Consider the following 16,843-nt stretch of genomic DNA (forward strand, 5'->3'; position numbering starts at 1 on the left):
TGACGACAAGCTGATTGAAAGCATCAATGTAAGATTTGATGATGCCAAGCTCCCAAGTCTTCAAAACGAAAATGAATCTGATTCTCTAGAATTTGAGAATTTAGATGACATCTATATAGGAGAAGATGAACCTGAAGCTGATACTAGGGAACCTAATGCCAATGAAGGAACTGTTGATCCTAAACCATTTGGAGGAAGTATTGGCAACAATACAAATGATCATCATGATCATAGTGGTCAAAGTTGTGACAGCCCTCAAATCCGGGGGTCTGGATTTGGTGCCACTAAAAGAATAACAATTGAAAACCTGTATTTTTTTTCTAAAGAAAGTAAAAACAAGTATTTCAAACCTGGATATTAAAAAAATTTGATTTACACTTTTGAAACATGTATTGTTGAAAAACTAATAAAAATCAAAGAATTGAAAACCTAAAAGCTTTAATAAAAGATTTAAAAGAACAAAGTTTAACCCCCTTTAAAACAGGATCGCAAACAGGCTATAGTATTGAAATCAGAAAAGTAAAACTAATAAATCCTATTACATGTTTTTACAACTAAATCAAATTTAGACAACTCTAATTACCACTAGTCCCAAAGACTCGATCTTGGATACTCTTCCTGACCATCAGGTTGAAACTTAGTCACTTGCAATCCTCGCCTAGCCTTACTCTTATGCTTAGCCTAAATAGGCGAACCATCTTTAACATTATCTGAAAGGGGTTAGAAGAAATAGCAAGAATGAGCAAAAGAATGCTCAGCAAGTATATAATATCCAAACCAACAATAAATCAAACAGTATGTAAAACCTGACAATAATATAAAGATAATGATACCAACACTATATGATTTAAACAAAACAGTTTCTCCTTTATGGAATTGGAACCAGATAAGACGCTACGAGCTAAGCTGGGTGATCAGCCCACGACATAGCTCCGAACCCGCATATTCAATACGAGTTCTCAAATATAAAGGATCCTAGGCACACTTTGGCCTTTAATAATTCAATTGGGACCGGCGCCTCGGTCATAAAACATTTTCATCCAATTCCCTTTCTAAAACAAATAAATCAAATCATTTTTCATTTTAAGACCAAGGTTCAAAATCTGTAAGCAACATTGATTCTCAACCAAATATTCATTTCAACACCTTAGCATTAGATTTCTACTAATTAAGTATTCTTTATCAAGGGTATAGGTTACTGAATCAAGTGTATCAATGTATTTTATAATAATGGCAGGGTAGGTTGTATGATGATAACTAAGGTCTTTCAAGAAATGGGGTTTCATCTCTGGGTCAGGAACAAACAAGTGAACTAGTTTTTTTATAAGCAAGAACACAATTTGTTGTAGTTAAAAGGGAGGTAAGAAAACAAGGTTCTAAGCTCAATAATAAGTAACTAGCAGTTGAAGAAGATAAGGATGATAATTAAGTTGATACATTTGCAAGATATAAGTGACAAAGGGTATTCCATTCATACTTGGGTAATTCCAGAATACTAGTTAATTAGTAGAAGTCTAATTTTATAAGGAGTTTTTCAATATTCAAAACATAACAAAAGCATTGCAGGAGCAAAATCTTTTAAAGAGAAAGTAGGTTGGATATATACTTGCCTTAACTCCGGTGTCTATCTCAGAGTTCTAGTAACACTATGTAGTGCCATATCATTCCTTTCTGCCAGCTTCTGACAAGATTCTATCTATAGCAATCTCTGCCTAACTTCAACTTGCAACACAACTTGGCTATTTTTGAATACCCATTTCAATCACTTCTCGATCAACGTCTCGTTCAATTCTATACGATGGCAAAATAGTATTTCAGTCGTCGGATCAGACGGATTAACTAAGCTCGAAAAGCATTAATACCTATCATATATCTACCCTTCGCATATACATACCACATAGTCAGACAAACACATAGCACATAGTTGAACAATTAACTTTTATAGTTATTAAAAGTCAATATTGATAAGTTATCATATAACATGTTTCAGTTAACCATGTCACCTTATTCTTATCTATTTAATATCCTTTAACAAGTAAAACATATATAGTTTCTAACGAAAATTCGACAGCACTTCCTCTATTTATCAGCCTATTCACCTGTTTTCTTATATTATTCAACAAGTAACCAACTCAATAAACCAATAAGTAATGGACCGATATCAATTAAAACACAATATCACAGTATGCACACTTACATAGCTAGATTTGAAATCATATATCACTATTAAACATGATTAACACTGATCAACCAAGTATAACCTCCTCCTATGCACTAATCAAAGAAAGAAAACTAGAACAAATAGTTCAAACAGCCCTCACTCTATGATTTTTAATAAATTGAAAATTTATCTTTTTAATACAAAATTTTTATGAGACACTCCTAAATATTATTCCAATCTACTATAAAAATTTCAGAAGCAAATTCCATGTTTAAGGGAGTAAAACGGGGCCTGCAAGTCAGGAATCTGAATATGTCCTGCAGAACCAGCCCCACGCTAAGAATTTTAATAAATAGAAAAATTGGTCTGTTTACATAAAATTTTAATGACACATTCTTGATCCCAACATCTAACTCCAGTTAAAATTTCAGAAGCAAATCTCGAGTTTAAAGTAGCAAAACAGGGCCTGGAATAGGACACACCTGCCCAGAATTTTCTGCTCAATTCACACTGAAACACACATATCTTTTAGCTCGTTTAATGAAACCTTGAAATTCTTTTTCCTACTTGATCTAGGCTTCAAGTAGCACATTATCCCAGAATGATTAAGCACATAACTCAAGTAATGCAGAATTATGCTGCAACACAGAACAACAACAACCAAAACTTTCAACTTAATATTTATTAACATATAAACATATACAAGTAGGCACTTAAGGACAAGCAATCCCACATAATTTAGAATTCTGAAATTACTTAATTACTCACAACCCTTTTAAATAGAATTAACATGATTCCGCCTATGTATTTATATGCTTCAACTAATCAAATACTCATCTCTATAGGCTGATTAGACAGTTAATATTCAACTGATTTCAGCCCAGCTAACATCCTTAAATCCCAAATATTAGCTAGAAATTGACAACAGCACAACCCAAATAACTGCAATTACTTGTATAAATAAGTAACTTGAAATAAATCTACTGATTTCACTATCACACAAAACAAGCAATTTACACATATATATACATACATAACTGAGATATGAGTAATCCAAGAGGTACCTAAATCAGAACAATACGAAATAAGGTGCACTGCTGATCAGGAAATAGAGTCAATCAGCCAAAGAAATAAGAGACGGTGCCTGACTTCAAGAACAGGTGCAGGGGGATCAGAAAAACAAGAACATCGGCGCTTCGTCGGGAGGCGCGGCGGCTGATGATTCCGGTGAACACGGCGGCGAGAAAACGGGGCCGTGGAGACGAGTTCAGCGGTGAGGAATGAAAGCAGAAGGGTGGGTGAAGAGATTCTGGCAGAAGCTTGAAGGATGGTGCAGGGGACGGGAGGAGATTGTGAGTATTAAGAGAGAGATGTTCAAATAAAGAAATGGAGAGGTGAGTAAAGTGGCTGGGTACGTGGCCAAACAATATAGAAAGCGTATTGATACGTGGTTTAATACAAAACTTCCATATGTTTTGTAAGCTGACTCACTACTTTTAACTAATTTACGGAGGTAACCTGTAGTAAAATTTCTCCCAACAACTACCGAAATATTTTTATAAATCCCGGAATATTATAAAACTAGTAAAATAAAAGTTTCGGGATTTATAGAGCATTTTGAAAATTTATACAAAATTCTTAAGGTAGCTGCGTTTAGAAACTAATTAAAAATCATGTTCTTAAAGATATAAGATTTTTAATATTTTAAAAACTCCTAAAATATTTATGATCACTATCGAGCAATTAAAATAATTATTCAAATTATCTTTGTATTTTTACAAAAAAAATAAATATCCAAATAGACTATATTTTCTCCTACGCATATAGAAATTGAAATCTCTCAAATACGAACACCTATGAGCAGTCAACTCAATAAACCAGGTAATATCAAAATTCACAAAAATTCATATATTAATCACATAATATTCATAAATAATTACAAGTACTTATACAAACAAATCCACCAATATCACATAATTATGTAACATATGTATTCACATAATAATCATCTAGAATTTTCAAAAACAATATATGAAACTCAGTCTTAAAAATATGATCATATATCAATAACACAATAACCCAGGGTCTGATATAAAATTTTGGAAACTCATTAAACTGGAATAAAATATTAAATCTTATTCCTTTCTTTTTAAGAAAACCACTTATAATACTAATAAAAATATTTTTAAAAATCCGGGTCATTACAATCTACCCTCCTTATAGGGATTCCGTCCTCGGAATCAGAGAAAGAAGGAGGACGCATAATCTGTAAAATCCATAGTAATCCACAAAACAAAGTAAATTCACTTTTCAATCAAAGCCAACAACAATATTTGCACAAATTAGATATGCGATAATCACAAACTAAATTAAAAAAAAATCAGGGATATTACATTCTACCCCCCTTATAAGGATTCCGCCCTCGGAATCCGCAATGAGAACTCAAACATATAACTTATGAGATTCCACTATACGACGCTTCGTCATAACGTGTCATCATATACCTTTGATCGATCTTGGAATACCTTTGACTTTAAAGAAGTAGGAGAATTAAACTTTCACAATTGCAAAATTCATTTCCGAAGAATCAATCTTTGAGAATTTAGATGTGAACAAGATGTTTTCAAAATAAGTGTCGCTTGAAAAGAAATGACTGAGAGATCAATGATCAAACGAACTTAGTGTTGCGTGTCCATCATAGACACTACTAAAGGTTGTTAACCTTCTTGTAATCACAACACACACAAGTGATGGCGTCCCATCCAACTCCTATCACACAGACAGGTATACCTTGTGTCCCCTATAAATAGGATTGTTCATCCCAATCAAATTGAAGAAATGTCAAGGAATATCAAAAATATCAAAGAACATTAAGGGATATCAAGGAAGATGAAAGAATATCAAGGAATGTTAAGAAATATCAAACAATATCAAGGAACATCACTGTCTCTTCACAACAAACCTTTATCACACATCTTTGCTTTCCAACTCATACCAATAATCAGTATTGATGTCATCTTAGAATTTGAGAAATTGAAGGTCTCATTTATCGAAACTTTTGTAGAAAAGATATCATGATAATATCTCACTGATGAGAAAACAATCAAAAGAATCTGTAGTTGAAGAGAGGTATTGCCAAGGCCTTCTCAGATTTTCGATCTGCTTCAACAAATCGTCGTTTGATGTATGTCTTCTTCTCAACGTTCTCGATAATCAATAGATGTTAACTAATAATAGCCTCGTAAAATTTCATCGTCGACATTATCGTTCGTAATAAGTCTGGCCCATGTAGTTTGCGTTTTCGTAATTCATTCCAGTTGTCTTTGAAGTCAATAGCACAACACGTAGCATATCTTCTATTTTATGAATCGTCAACCTGTGGGTTATGTGCCCACCTTGATGTCATTTGAAGTCCCGATTATCTTGTAGTGTCGTCATCGAGAATTGACATTCTAACTTTGTCGCAAATATCACCTTTAATAATTATCCTCAATTCCACAAACTCTCTATCATTCACTCCCCATCTATCTACAAAACTCTCATTCAAATCCAGCACAACTCATAATCCACACTCATTCTTCATATCTTAATCAAATCAATAACCACATTCAAATATACACATAGTCAGAATACTCTGAACCATGTATCTTTACCACTCTCAACTCAATCATTCCACTATCAAAATTCTTCTATATAGGTCTAATTCTGACCTTTCTTACAACAATACCATTTGAGTTAGTCAACACTAGAATCCAAGTGTCTAGACTTAGAATTCATAATCTTTCTAAATATACACACTCAACTTAATCGTCTAACTAGATTCTGTTCATGTCAAATCTCTAGACTATTTCAAAATAATCTCACAATACCTCTATGTGAGGGCACATAACATTCTCCTAATACTAAACTTATAACAACCTATATTCTAATTTCAATAACTTATAACCTGTTGCTCTGATACCAACTGTGACAGCCCTCAAATCCGGGGGTCTGGATTTGGTGCCACTAAAAGAATAACAATTGAAAACCTGTATTTATTTTTCTAAAGAAAGTAAAAACAAGTATTTCAAACCTGGATATTAAAAAAATTTGATTTACACTTTTGAAACATGTATTGTTGAAAAACTAATAAAAATCAAAGAATTGAAAACCTAAAAGCTTTAATAAAAGATTTAAAAGAACAAAGTTTAACCCCCTTTAAAACAGGATCACAAACAGGCTATAGTATTGAAATCAGAAAAGTAAAACTAATAAATCCTATTACATGTTTTTACAACTAAATCAAATTTAGACAACTCTAATTACCACTAGTCCCAAAGACTCGATCTTGGATACTCTTCCTGACCATCAGGTTGAAACTTAGTCACTTGCAATCCTCGCCTAGCCTTACTCTTATGCTTAACCTAAATAGGCGAACCATCTTTAACATTATCTGAAAGGGGTTAGAAGAAATAGCAAGAATGAGCAAAAGAATGCTCAGCAAGTATATAATATCCAAACCAACAATAAATCAAACAGTATGTAAAACCTGACAATAATATAAAGATAATGATACCAACACTATATGATTTAAACAAAACAGTTTCTCCTTTATGGAATTGGAACCAGATAAGACGCTACGAGCTAAGCTGGGTGATCAGCCCACGACATAGCTCCGAACCCGCATATTCAATACGAGTTCTCAAATATAAAGGATCCTAGGCACACTTTGGCCTTTAATAATTCAATTGGGACCGGCGCCTCGGTCATAAAACATTTTCATCCAATTCCCTTTCTAAAACAAATAAATCAAATCATTTTTCATTTTAAGACCAAGGTTCAAAATCTGTAAGCAACATTGATTCTCAACCAAATATTCATTTCAACACCTTAGCATTAGATTTCTACTAATTAAGTATTCTTTATCAAGGGTATAGGTTACTGAATCAAGTGTATCAATGTATTTTATAATAATGGCAGGGTAGGTTGTATGATGATAACTAAGGTCTTTCAAGAAATGGGGTTTCATCTCTGGGTCAGGAACAAACAAGTGAACTAGTTTTTTTATAAGCAAGAACACAAGTTGTTGTAGTTAAAAGGGAGGTAAGAAAACAAGGTTCTAAGCTCAATAATAAGTAACTAGCAGTTGAAGAAGATAAGGATGATAATTAAGTTGATACATATGCAAGATATAAGTGACAAAGGGTATTCCATTCATACTTGGGTAATTCCAGAATACTAGTTAATTAGTAGAAGTCTAATTTTATAAGGAGTTTTTCAATATTCAAAACATAACAAAAGCATTGCAGGAGCAAAATCTTTTAAAGAGAAAGTAGGTTGGATATATACTTGCCTTAACTCCGGTGTCTATCTCAGAGTTCTAGTAACACTATGTAGTGCCATATCATTCCTTTCTGCCAGCTTCTGACAAGATTCTATCTATAGCAATCTCTGCCTAACTTCAACTTGCAACACAACTTGGCTATTTTTGAATACCCATTTCAATCACTTCTCGATCAACGTCTCGTTCAATTCTATACGATGGCAAAATAGTATTTCATTCGTCGGATCAGACGGATTAACTAAGCTCGAAAAGCATTAATACCTATCATATATCTACCCTTCGCATATACATACCACATAGTCAGACAAACACATAGCACATAGTTGAACAATTAACTTTTATAGTTATTAAAAGTCAATATTGATAAGTTATCATATAACATGTTTCAGTTAACCATGTCACCTTATTCTTATCTATTTAATATCCTTTAACAAGTAAAACATATATAGTTTCTAACGAAAATTCGACAGCACTTCCTCTATTTATCAGCCTATTCACCTGTTTTCTTATATTATTCAACAAGTAACCAACTCAATAAACCAATAAGTAATGGACCGATATCAATTAAAACACAATATCACAGTATGCACACTTACATAGCTAGATTTGAAATCATATATCACTATTAAACATGATTAACACTGATCAACCAAGTATAACCTCCTCCTATGCACTAATCAAAGAAAGAAAACTAGAACAAATAGTTCAAACAGCCCTCACTCTATGATTTTTAATAAATTGAAAATTTATCTTTTTAATACAAAATTTTTATGAGACACTCCTAAATATTATTCCAATCTACTATAAAAATTTCAGAAGCAAATTCCATGTTTAAGGGAGTAAAACGGGGCCTGCAAGTCAGGAATCTGAATATGTCCTGCAGAACCAGCCCCACGCTAAGAATTTTAATAAATAGAAAAATTGGTCTGTTTACATAAAATTTTAATGACACATTCTTGATCCCAACATCTAACTCCAGTTAAAATTTCAGAAGCAAATCTCGAGTTTAAAGTAGCAAAACAAGGCCTGGAATAGGACACACCTGCCCAGAATTTTCTGCTCAATTCACACTGAAACACACATATCTTTTAGCTCGTTTAATGAAACCTTGAAATTCTTTTTCCTACTTGATCTAGGCTTCAAGTAGCACATTATCCCAGAATGATTAAGCACATAACTCAAGTAATGCAGAATTATGCTGCAACACAGAACAACAACAACCAAAACTTTCAACTTAATATTTATTAACATATAAACATATACAAGTAGGCACTTAAGGACAAGCAATCCCACATAATTTAGAATTCTGAAATAACTTAATTACTCACAACCCTTTTAAATAGAATTAACATGATTCCGCCTATGTATTTATATGCTTCAACTAATCAAATACTCATCTCTATAGGCTGATTAGACAGTTAATATTCAACTGATTTCAGCCCAGCTAACATCCTTAAATCCCAAATATTAGCTAGAAATTGACAACAGCACAACCCACATAACTGCAATTACTTGTATAAATAAGTAACTTGAAATAAATCTACTGATTTCACTATCACACAAAACAAGCAATTTACACATATATATACATACATAACTGAGATATGAGTAATCCAAGAGGTACCTAAATCAGAACAATACGAAATAAGGTGCACTGCTGATCAGGAAATAGAGTCAATCAGCCAAAGAAATAAGAGACGGTGCCTGACTTCAAGAACAGGTGCAGGGGGATCAGAAAAACAAGAACATCGGCGCTTCGTCGGGAGGCGCGGCGGCTGATGATTCCGGTGAACACGGCGGCGAGAAAACGGGGCCGTGGAGACGAGTTCAGCGGTGAGGAATGAAAGCAGAAGGGTGGGTGAAGAGATTCTGGCAGAAGCTTGAAGGATGGTGCAGGGGACGGGAGGAGATTGTGAGTATTAAGAGAGAGATGTTCAAATAAAGAAATGGAGAGGTGAGTAAAGTGGCTGGGTACGTGGCCAAACAATATAGAAAGCGTATTGATACGTGGTTTAATACAAAACTTCCATATGTTTTGTAAGCTGACTCACTACTTTTAACTAATTTATGGAGGTAACCTGTAGTAAAATTTCTCCCAACAACTACCGAAATATTTTTATAAATCCCGGAATATTATAAAACTAGTAAAATAAAAGTTTCGGGATTTATAGAGCATTTTGAAAATTTATACAAAATTCTTAAGGTAGCTGCGTTTAGAAACTAATTAAAAATCATGTTCTTAAAGATATAAGATTTTTAATATTTTAAAAACTCCTAAAATATTTATGATCACTATCGAGCAATTAAAATAATTATTCAAATTATCTTTGTATTTTTACAAAAAAAATAAATATCCAAATAGACTATATTTTCTCCTACGCATATAGAAATTGAAATCTCTCAAATACGAACACCTATGAGCAGTCAACTCAATAAACCAGGTAATATCAAAATTCACAAAAATTCATATATTAATCACATAATATTCATAAATAATTACAAGTACTTATACAAACAAATCCACCAATATCACATAATTATGTAACATATGTATTCACATAATAATCATCTAGAATTTTCAAAAACAATATATGAAACTCAGTCTTAAAAATATGATCATATATCAATAACACAATAACCCAGGGTCTGATATAAAATTTTGGAAACTCATTAAACTGGAATAAAATATTAAATCTTATTCCTTTGTTTTTAAGAAAACCACTTATAATACTAATAAAAATATTTTTAAAAATCCGGGTCATTACAAAAGTGGAGGATCATCAAATAGAATTAGCATCAGTTCAGGGGGAGCAAGTCACATCAGTGGATCTACTAGTCATCATACTCAAGACAACTATGATTACAGAGAATCATCAAGATTGAATCTGCCAAGACAAAGAGGATGGAGTAGAGCCCATACTGTTGAACAAATCATTGGTGATCAAGACACAGGAGTGCAGACTAGAAGAGCAACTCAAAATGAATGCAACTTTGTTGGATTCTTGTCTCAGACAGAACCAAAGAAAGTCGAAGAGGATCTAAGTGATCCAGATTGGGTATCTGCAATGCAGGAAGAACTCAATCAATTTGAAAGGCAGAAAGTATGGAAGCTGGTGCCAAGACCTAAAGGAAAATCTGTAAATGGCACCAGATGGGTTTTTAGAAACAAGCTGGATGAAGTTGGTATTGTTACGAGGAATAAGGCAAGACTGGTAGCAAAGGGTTATTCGCAAGAAGGAATTGACTATGATGAAACCTATGCTCCAGTTGCTAGGCTTGAAGCAATCAGGATGTTCTTAGCCTTTGCTGCACACTCCAACTTCAATGTATATCAGATGGATGTGAAAAGTGCATTCCTGAATGGTGATCTAGAATAGGAAGTCTATGTTAAACAACCCCCTTGGTTTGAAGACAAGGAATTTGAAGATTTTGTGTACTCTCTCTTCAAAGCACTCTATGGCCTGAAGCAAGCCCCTCGAACCTGGTATGATACTCTTTCCAAGTTCCTATTTAAAAATGGTTTCACCAGAGGTATCATCGATAAAATGCTTTTCCATAAAAAGCATAATTCTTGTACAAGTATATGTCGATGACATTATATTTGGTTCTATTAATGATCTTTTGTGCAAGAGATTTGCTAAATTTATGCAGAGCAAGTATGAGATGAGTATGATGGGGAATTGTCCTTCTTCCTAGGACTTCAAGTTATTCAGAAGCCTGACAGTATTTTTATCTGCCAATCTAAATACATCAAGGATCTTCTGAAGAAATATGGAATGGAAGAAGCATCTCCTGCCAAAACCCCTATGCCAACTGCTGTCAAACTTGATCAGGACAAATCTGGTAAGTCAGTTGACATCACAAAGTATCGAGGTATGATTGGCTCTCTCCTGTACTTAACTGCTAGTAGGCCAGATATCATGTTCGCAACTTGTTTATGTGCTAGATTCCAGGCTGATCCTAAAGAGTCTCATCTTATAGCTGTTAAGCGTATTTTTAGGTATCTTAAGGGAACCCCCAATTTAGGGATATGGTACCCTAAAGATACAGGTTTTAATCTGATTGACTATACAGATTCTGACTTTGCAGGATGTAAGATTGATAGGAAAAGTACTTCAGGAAGCTGACAGTTTCTTGGACGAAGGTTGGTTTCATGGTACAGCAAGAAGCAACACTCCGTGTCTACGTCTACAGCGGAAGCTGAATACATAGCTGCTGGCAGTTGCTGCGCTCAAATCTTGTGGATGAGAAATCAACTACAAGATTATGGACTCATGTTGGATAAAATTCTGATTCTGTGTGATAACATGAGTGCCATTGCCATTGCCAACAATCTTGTTCAACACACCAGGACAAAGCATATTGATATCAGGTATCATTTCCTTCGCGAGCATGTCATGAATGGAACAGTAGAGTTACACTTTGTACCTACTGATCAACAAATTGCAGACATCTTCACTAAACCACTAGACGAATCCACTTTCTCTAGACTGGTTGGTGAACTTGGGATGTTAAATATGTCTAATTAAGTAGACAAGAAATAACTGCAATTTGTTCGTAAGTTCACAAGTTTTCAAATGTCCATATTTTCAGGACTTATGAATTTACATAGAGCATCTAGTATTTTACATAGTTTTCTAATAATTAGTTTTAATTATTTTCCATGATTTATATGATTTGCATGATTTTATATGATTATGTGATTATTTGCTATGTGGTAGATATTTAAAATTAATTTTCTTGAATTATTTAAGTGCTTATATTCAATTAATGAATATTAGTATTTATTTGATTCATATTTTAATTATATTTGATTAATGGATCTGAAGCAATTCAAAGTATTTTAAGTTATCCATAAATTATATTTTAATTAAAATACTTGCAGCATAATTTATTAAACATTTGTTGACTGAATTTTTAATTTAGTTAAACTTTATTTAACTTAATTGTGATTTGTTGTTTGTCAATTTGTTAGATTATTTTGAATTTAATCAAAATACATTTGACAAAATTGATATGAATTTGGGAGAGATTTCTCCAAAATTCTCTAAGTACATGTACATCTCTGTTAAGTGGTAACAGAGCGCAACATTTGACTAAGTCAAATGTTGCGCCCCTTGTTAGAATGTATGTGTAAATGTATAGCTGTGCTTGGTTTAAGCTTCGGCGCAACCTTTGACTTTTTCAAAGTCAAATGTTGCGCCTCTACACGGAGGTTTAGCTGAGTAGTGATTGTGACTTGGATTTCTGTCTAACTCAGTGTATAAGTGGCAAAATAGACATTTCATTAGTTGCGCTTTTGATGTGTACAGTGTACACTATGAAGGGCAAGTTGGTCATTAACCAACTTGCGCCTCCGTTTCCCTCTGAATATATGTGCACGACTTGGCATTTTTTTTCTTCATCTTCACTTATACACGCATATATACACACGATTAAAAAACCTCTTCCCACTGTTTCAAAACTCACAAACACGAACACATTCAAATCCATAAAACTCACCTGAAATCTTATCCATTTTTAGATTAAAGACCAGTTTTGGGATCCCCTCGTCAAGAGCTTTATATTCATACCAGATTTTTAACGATCCGTCGTTGTTTTTCGTAGAGGGTTTTCGAAACTATTCAACTTCTAGGCTAGATTTTTACGTGATTTTGTTGTCAAAAATTTGCGAGACTGATACCTAATTCTTAGAATTTCGAGAGGAACAACATACTTGAATTTCATCGAAATCTAAAATTCTTGGATTTAGGGTTTTTCGGAGCGTATATAACTAATTATTTTCGTAACATAAGTGATTATTTGTCCTTTATTATTCGTGAAACGAAATTTCTAATCATTTTTAATTATAATTAAAAATGGCTGCAAATTTTGAAATTCCGAAGACAAATTTCACAATTGTTGAAAATAATAATTTAATTACGCAAGCAAATTATTGACGCTGGGTTCGATATATGTCTGAGTTTTCTTTTGCTAGATTTGCCTTGACTGAATCTGTAATGCTTAACAAGTCTCTACTTCGAGATTTTCTGTCTTCTGTTTCTGTTGTAAATGAAGGACAGGTACTTGGCATTAAATGTGTCATCCAGGGACGAACACTGATCATTACTGAAAACACCCTGAACACTGCACTTCAATTGGCAACTGAGGACTTCGAGGCAGTACCTGACAGAGCTGAAAGGATCAACTTTTTCTATGCTATCCACTGTCAGAGGGAACCAGATGGTGAACTTCCATCCAAGTTGTATGTCAGACACCTACCTAGGGAATGGAATTTCTTCTTTAATTCCATTTCTCATGTGTTTGCACCAAAGACACCGGATTTCATGGTATTGCAACACTCAATCAGGAGATTGGAATAGCTATAACACAGAACACAAGGATCAACTTGGGTCATCTGATCATGGGAGCTTTTCAGGATTCTCTGAGGAAAAATAGTCATGTGCTTCTATATCCTCGATTCTTCCAGATAGTGTTGAATCAAATGCTGACCCCTGCTGAGCGTGCTGTCTATCCAAATATAGGCAACATCATTTCTTGCTTCATGACAACAAGGGTGATTTCAATGCTGGAGAATCATCAGAACTACACCAACAATGAACAAGTGGTGATTCCTGAGGCTATGCAAGAATTTCTCAACAATCAGAATATGCCTCCACCTCATGTTCAACCTGCTGGTGTTGAAGTAGTTGTTGAAGAGGTTCTAGAACAACAAGCTGAGCCAGAACCTGAGCCAGTCATTCAAGCAAATATTCCTAAGGCTCAGAATGTTCAGAAGAAGAGGTGATAGTGGAGGATGCAGCTGAAGATTCCTCTGAACATGAAGTTCAATCAGAAGAAGGAGAGGATTCTCTGCAGGATAATACCATTGACTCTGGAGATGAAGTGGATAGTTTAGTCCAATCCACTGAAGCTGCAACAAATGACAATGTAATGCTGGATATTGATGAGCTCTTCACTAACACCTACAATCCAGTACTTCAATTAGGTATCCATACTTCTGATCCTGATAACTTTTCATTTAGTGCACTTGAAGATTGGGTTCAGAACTTACTGGATCTCAATCTACTATCTCCACCTCTTGCACGTGCCAGTGAATTTGAAATCCCACAAATTCATAACCCAGGCACCTATACACAAACCATTGTTGCAGAAACATCTCAACCCCTTAGCTAACCAATTGAAATTTCTGAGCGCGAGGGAGAAAGTGCCTTAAGTGCACCACAAAAGGAGACTGTTTCTGATTCTGCAGCTCTGTCTCCTAGTCAAGAAAGGAGAGTAGAACCTGTGGCATCTGCAGACATGTCTATTTCTTCACCACCTCAACCATATAATATTCCAATGCACAGTGAGGTTGCACACACATTTGAAGAATTGACGGTTGCTAACACTTTGTCGTCCATGTCAGGGATATACACTGTTGTTTCTGATCCTATTCAGGGTCAAGTGCCTTCACAGGCTTCTGGGGGAAACTTGGGTGACTTGCCACAATCTCCACCCTCGTCTACCCCTTGGGAAGAACATTCCCAGATCCCTTAAGGGACTCTTCACCTCTCGAAGGTGAACGGCAATCTGTTTCTGAGCCCTTCATATCAGGAAGTGTGCCAGTTACAGAGGACTTGTCACAAAGTATGTCGCCGTCAAAGGCAGTTGTGGGAAACCAGGGTGCTTCGCCAATTCAAGGATCACATCCTTCGAGCCCTGTGTCTACCCACCCTGAGATTCCAACTCAGGATCCAGTTAAGGACTCACTACCTTCGAGTAGTTGGCAACTTGTTTCCTATGAATCAGATTCATCTGACGAGGAAACTGAGGACGAGGGATCACGACCCTCATTGCACCTTCTGTCACCTCTCTAGAAGAGGCTAAGAAGATTTCTTCTGCAGGTACATCTTCTATGGATGCTGGCACTTCTTTGAGTGAGAGGGAAACACCAACAGTTGATAATCCCTCAAACCAACTGAGTGTTCAATCTATGAGTGTAACGAGAGAAACACCTACAGAACGAACAAGTGAAAACCCCACAGCTCAACCTATATCTGAAACAACTATTCCTACTATATCTGTGACAGAATTTGAGGCCCTGAAATTCAAAGTTCAACACTTGGAAGCTGAAAATCTTGTTCTATGGGAGGAGTTAGTTGAAATCAAGTCAACAATGGAGCAAAGGTTGGCTGCTCTCGAGGCTAAGCTACTGGCATCTCAACTTTCAAGAGAGGATTACTCAACTGAGGGGGAGAGAGCAGCAGAAAAAGCATGAGGAAAGCGGGTGATCACTGGAGTATCAGAAGAGCTGATTGACCCTGCTCTTAGAGGTCAATCAAGCTATGATCATGATGAATACATCCCTGAGTTTGTGGATACTGACAGGGTGATTAGGATGGTTGGTGCTGATGATGATCTAGAGGAAGGAGAAATCCCTCATAATGAAGTCTTTGCTGATGAACTTGCATATCACAATGACATTTTCCCTGCTGAAGAATATGAAATTGCAAATCCTCAGGACATTGCTGATGTTTCTAGAGATTTTGCTGAGCAAAGGAGAGCAAGAGAAAAGTTAGAAAATCAGAGACGGATTCGAAGGGAAAGGAGGATTGCCAACTTGCATAAGGATAGAGAAGAGTGGGATGCTGCAAGGGTAGTGTTTGATTTTCCAGAGGTCTGTCAAGAAAATGATGATGATGAAGTGAAAGATATCTTTGACTCCTTCAGGAACAACTACAAGGATCGACATTACTACCATGAGGTGTTGAATGATATCATTTCCACTGCCTCTGTTGTTGTTCATCCTAGGAGAGGATGGATGGTAAACATATCATTTGGACTGAAGAGAGAAGGCCATGGACTCAAGCATGTGTCAAGTCAGTTTCTCAGAGATCTCTCTCTAACTGAATTGTTTGTGGTAAGGAACAAGATCATCTCAACCGGAAGAAAGCACAATGAAGTATTGAGGGACAGGGTGGAAGAATGGATTACTGATATTGGAGTTGAAATTCATGACAAGCCTTCAGTTATCAAGTATTTCAAGGATGATATGATTCAAAGTATTGGACTCACTGATGAAGCATTATCAACTTACTCTCCTCGAATACTGAAATATCTGGAAGCTCAAGTGAGAGAAAAGTGCTCTAGGACCAGCAAGGGAAGACTAACTGCTGAATTGTTATATGCTTATCGTCTGAACTTTGCTGCTATTAGAGACTTGGACTTCTCTGCAATCAATCGTCAGCAACCATATCCACTGCCTCCACTCAACCATGAAGTTCCTGAAAATCCAAATGAACCTGTTGTCACTTACAATCCAACCTCCATTATATTCAAGAAAAAGAAAGATTCTGAGGCTATAGCTATACCATTGG

General features: G+C 35.2%; 1 long non-coding RNA gene across 2 annotated transcripts; it reads right to left on the reverse strand.

The window, feature by feature from the left end:
• Positions 1-413: 413 nt before the first annotated feature.
• On the reverse strand, positions 414-9,507 carry LOC135152445 (uncharacterized). Of its 2 annotated transcripts, XR_010291620.1 has the most exons (5): positions 9,109-9,507; positions 7,494-7,674; positions 6,467-6,593; positions 1,611-1,791; positions 414-710 (listed from the first exon to the last, which is right to left on the reverse strand). It is a non-coding gene; the product is annotated as an uncharacterized LOC135152445 (long non-coding RNA). The 2 variants fall into 2 exon arrangements; XR_010291619.1 differs by lacking the exons at positions 6,467-6,593; positions 7,494-7,674; positions 9,109-9,507 and adding an exon at positions 3,226-3,746.
• Positions 9,508-16,843: the final 7,336 nt, after the last annotated feature.

The sequence above is a fragment of the Daucus carota genome, chromosome 4, assembly GCF_001625215.2.
Source record: "Daucus carota subsp. sativus chromosome 4, DH1 v3.0, whole genome shotgun sequence".
Taxonomy (NCBI): Eukaryota; Viridiplantae; Streptophyta; class Magnoliopsida; order Apiales; family Apiaceae; genus Daucus; species Daucus carota.